Source organism: Lolium rigidum, chromosome 3, assembly GCF_022539505.1.
Source record: "Lolium rigidum isolate FL_2022 chromosome 3, APGP_CSIRO_Lrig_0.1, whole genome shotgun sequence".
NCBI classification, from domain to species: domain Eukaryota; kingdom Viridiplantae; phylum Streptophyta; class Magnoliopsida; order Poales; family Poaceae; genus Lolium; species Lolium rigidum.
The window spans coordinates 405,725,151-405,730,785 of NC_061510.1; positions in this window are offsets into that span (position 1 = coordinate 405,725,151).

Below are 5,635 nucleotides of genomic sequence, written 5' to 3' on the forward strand. Positions count from 1 at the left end.
GAAGGAGAAGCCCGGGCCTCTTCACAATCTTCGTTGAAGAGATCACCGGAGCACCAACCGCCAAGCCAACTAGGAGGACTCCCTCCAAGAGTAACAAGCTCACGGTCTCTCACTCGAACTAATCGTGGTGGAGAGCTCAACACTATGCAATGATGCAAAGCAAGAAAACTAGAGGTGTTCAAGTCCTTCACACTCAAATCCCACCAAAGCAACAAATGCTAGGATGAGGTTAGAGAGGAAGAACAAGGAGGAAATCAACAAATGACTCCAAGATCTAGATCCAAAGGGTTCCCCTCAGTTAGAGGAGAAATGGATTGGTGGGGATTATAGATCTAGATCTCCTCTCTTACATCCCTCAAGAATGAGCAAGAATCATGGGGGGAATCAAGAGAGAGGGCAAGTTCTTCAAAGTCAACAAGGGAGGAGAGAGAGAGTGGAAGAACTTGTCCAGCCCAAGGTGGAAGAAGGCCTATTTATAGTCTAGGGAGAAATATAACCGTTGGGTGAGTTTCAGCTCAGCACAGTCGAGGAGGCCGGTCAACCGGGCCGTCCGGTCCAGGAGCCGGTTAGACCGGGCCACAGGCCGGACCCGGTCGGTCCAAACCGGGCCTGTGACCGGGCCATGACCAGGACACTTCTGTATCTTACAGTACATGGCCCGGTTGGCACCAGTCCACGGGCCGGTTTGAACCGGGCAGGCCGGTGGGACGGCCGGTCACGCCGGGTGAGAAACCGGGCCAGCAGGAAAAACATGTTATACAAAAACTGTGATAACTTTTGTGTCCGGACCCCGATTGACATGAAACCAATTTTGTTGGAAAGATAACAACGAATAGAATCCCAACAAATATGGAGACTCCTCACAAGATATTTTTAGATGTTTTTAGAGAGGGAGTCTCCCACCATCAAGAAACAGTGAAGACGTCCAAACTCGAAAACGCAATAGAAGATGCATGCGGATTCTGTTTTTGATGAACTTGGGCTTGTTGTAAAGCTAGCAACAAGCTCAAGAACCTCTCACAGAGAAACACCAAGAATCAATAGGTATATGCAAAGTATGCAAAGGATTTAGCTCCCTAATACGATGTGATCAAGTTACCCAACCGAAAGCCCCTCTTGATAGTGCAGCTATCTATCCTATAATCCGGTCTCTTATCAACCACCTTGAGACCGGTAAAAGGAAAACCTAGCAAGGCCATACCTTTGCCTTGCGCATCCCGCTTGATCTTGATGATAACTTTTCAAGCTTCATGATGACGCGTAAAGCACACGCCCGTTGGGAACCCCAAGTGGAAGGTGTGATGCGTACAGCAGCAAGTTTCCCTCAGTAAGAAACCAAGGTTTATCGAACCAGTAGGAGTCAAGAAGCACGTTGAAGGTTGATGGCGGAGGAGTGTAGTGCGGCGCAACACCGGGGATTCCGGCGCCAACGTGGAACTCGCACAACACAATCACGGAACTTTGCCCCAACGTAACAGACGAGGTTGTCAATCTCACCGGCTTGTCTGTAAACAAAGGATTAGATGTATAGTGTGGATGATGATGGTTGTTTGCGAAGAACGAGTAAAGAACAATTGCAGCAGTTTGTATTTCGGATGTAAAGAATAGGACCGGGGTCCACAGATCACTAGCGGTGTCTCTCCCATAAGATAGCGTATGTTGGGTGAACAAATTACAGCTTGGGCAATTGACAAATAAAGAAGGCATAACAATGCACATACATATCATGATGAGTACTATGAGATTTAATCGAGGCATTACGACAAAGTACATAGACCGCTATCCAAGCATGCATCTATGCCTAAAAAGTCCACCTTCAGGTTATCATCCGAACCCCTCCAGTATTAAGTTGTAAACAACAGACAATTGCATTAAGTATGGTGCGTATTGTAATCAACACAAATATCCTTAGACAAAGCATCGATGTTTTATCCCTAGTGGCAACAAGACATCCACAACCTTAGAACTTTCTGTCACTCGTCCCGCATTTAATGGAGGCATGAACCCACTATCGAGCATAAATACTCCCTCTTGGAGTCACAAGTATCAACTTGGCCGAGCCTCTACTAGCAACGGAGAGCATGCAAGAACATAAATAACATATATGATAGATTGATAATCAACTTGACATAGCATTCAATATTCATCGGATCCCAACAAACACAACATGAAGGATTACAAATAGATGATCTTGATCATGATAGGCAGCTCACAAGATCTAACATGATAGCACAATGGGGAGAAGACGACCATCTAGCTACTGCTATGGACCCATAGTCCAGGGTGAATTACTCACACATCGATCCGGAGGCGATCATGGCGATGAAGAGACCTCCGGGAGATGATTCCCCTCTCCGGCAGGGGTGCGGAGGCGATCTCCTGAATCCCCGAGATGGGATTGGCGGCGGCGGCGTCTCCGTGAGGTTTTCCGTATCGTGGCTCTCGGCACCGGGGGTTTCGCGACGGAGGCTTTAAGTAGGCGGAAGGGCAGGTCAAGAGGCGACGCGAGGGGCCCACACAACAGGGCCGCGCGGCCAGGAGGTGGGCCGCGCCGCCCTGGCGTGTCGCCGCCTCGTCGCCCCACTTCGTTTTTCCCTCGGTCTTCTGGAAGCTTCGTGCAAAAATAGGCCCATGGGCGTTGATTTCGTCCAATTCCGAGAATATTTCCTTACTAGGATTTCTGAAACCAAAAACAGCAGAAAACAGCAATTGGCTCTTCGGCATCTCGTCAATAGGTTAGTGCCGGAAAATGCATAATAATGACATATAATGTGTATAAAACATGTGAGTATCATCATAAAAGTAGCATGGAACATAAGAAATTATAGATACGTTTGGGACGTATCAAGCATCCCTAAGCTTAGTTCCTACTCGCCCTCGAGTAGGTAAACGATAACAAAGATAATTTACGAAGTGACATGCTATCATAATCTTGATCATACTATTGTAAAGCATATGAGATGAATGCAGCGATTCGAAGCAATGATGAAGATAATGAGTAAACTAATGAATCATATAACAAAGACTTTTCATGAATAATACTTTCAAGACAAGCATCAATAAGACTTGCATAAGAGTTACTCATAAAGCAATAAATTCGAAGTAAAAGCATTGAAGCAACACAAAGGAAGATAAAGTTTCAGCGGTTGCTTTCAACTTCAACATGTATATCTCATGGATAATTGTCAACACAAAGTAATATAACAAGTGCAATAAGTAAACATGTAAGACTCAATGCACACGAGTTGATACAAGTGTTTGCTTCTAAGATAGAAAGAATAGGCAAACCGACTCAACAATAAAGTAGAAGATAGGCCCTTCGCGAGAGGGAAGCATTGATTACTATATTTGTGCTAGAGCTTTTCATTTTGAAAACAAGAAACAATTTTGTCAACGGTAGTAATAAAGCATATGAGTTATGTATAAGACATCTTATAAGTTGCAAGCCTCATGCATAGTATACTAATAGTGCTCGCACCTTGTCCTAATTAGCTTGGATTAACACCGATTATCATTGCATAGCATATGTTTCAACCAAGTGTCACAAAGGGGTACCTCTCTGCCGCCTGTACAAAGGTCTAAGGAGAAAGCTCGCATTGGACGCTTTTGATTATTCTCAACTTAGACATCCATACCGGGACAACATAGACAACAGATAATGGACTCCTCTTTAATGCATAAGCATTCAACAGCAGTTAATATTCTCATAAGAGATTGAGGATTAGCTGTCCACACTGAAACTTCCACCATGAATGATGGCTTTAGTTAGCGGCCCAATGTTCTTCTCTAACAGTATGCATACTCAAACCATTTAATTGTGAGAACCGCCCTTACTTCAGACAAAACGAACATGCATAGCAACTCACATGATATTCAACAAAGGTAAAAGAGTTGATGGCATCCCCAGAAAACATGGTTACCGCTCAACAAGCAACTTACTAAGAAATAAGACACATAAGTACATATTCTTCACCACGATAGTTTTTAAGCTATTTTGTCCCATGAGCTATATATTGCAAAGGTAAAGAATAGAAAATTTAAAGGTAGCACTCAAGTAATTTACTTTGGAATGGTGGAGAAATACCATGTGGTAGGTAGGTATGGTGGACATAAATGGCATGGTTATTGGCTCAAGGATTTGGATGCACGAGAAGAATTCCTCTCAATACAAGGCTAGGCTAGCAAGGTTGTGTGAAGCAAACTCAAGTATATAAAAGGTGCAGCAAAGCTCACATATGAACATATTGTAGCTATTATAAGACTTTACATTGTCTCCTTGTTGTTCAAACACCTCAACCAGAAAATATCTAGACTATAGAGACCAATCATGCAAACCAAATTTTAATAAGCTCTATGTAGTTCTTCATTAATAGGTGCAAAGTACATGATGCAAGAGCTTAAACATGATCTATATGAGCACAAAAATTGCCAAGTATCAAGTTATTCAAGACATCATACCAATTACCACATGCAGCATTTTCTGTTTCCAACCAAATAACAATTAACGAAGCAGTTTCAACCTTCGCCATGAACATTAAGAATAAAGCTAAGAACACATGTGTTCATATGCAACAACGGAGCGTGTCTCTCTCCCACACAAGCATGATGGATCATATTTTATTCAAACTAAAACAAAAACTAAAACAAACAGACGCTCCAAGTAAAGTACATAAGATGTGACGGAATAAAAATATAGTTTCACTAGAGAAACCTGATAAGTTGTCGATGAAGAAGGGATGCCTTGGGCATCCCCAAGCTTAGATGCTTGAGTCTTCTTAAAATATGCAGGGATGAACCACGGGGGCATCCCCAAGCTTTGACTTTTCACTCTTCTTGATCATATTGTATCATCCCCCTCTCTTGACCCTTGAAAACTTCCTCCACACCAAACTCGAAACAAACTCATTAGAGGGTCGAGTGCATAATTCATATATTCAGAGGTGACATAACCATTCTTAACACTTCGGACATTGCACAAAGCTACCGAAAGTTAATGGAACAAAGAAATCCATCTAACATAGCAAAACGAGGCAATGCGAAATAAAAGGCAGAATCTGTCAAAACAGAACAGTTCGTAAAGACGAATTTTAAAGTGGCACCAGACTTGCTCAGATGAAAATGCCAAAATTTAATGAAAGTTGCGTACATATCCGAGGATCACGCATGTAAATTGGCAGATTTTTTGATTTTTGTACAGGGACTACTTGCCCAAATTCGTGACAAGAAGAAATCTGTTCCTGCGCAGTAATCCAAATCTAGTATTGGCTTTACTATCAAAGTCTTTACTTGGCACAACAATGCAATAAAATAAAGATAAGGAGAGGTTGCTACAGTAGTAAACAACTTCCAAGACTCAAATATAAAATAAAGTGCGAAGTAAAATAATGGGTTGTCTCCCATAAGTGCTTTTTTTAACGCCTTTCGGCTAGGCGCGGAAAGTATGTATCAAGTAACATCAAGAGACGAAGCATCAACATCATAAGTTGTTCTAATAATAGAATCATAAGGTAACTTCATTCTCTTTCTAGGGAAGTGTTCCATACCTTTCTTGAGAGGAAATTGATATTTAATATTACCTTCCTTCATATCAATGGTGGCACCAACGGTTCGAAGAAAAGGTCTTCCCAATATAATG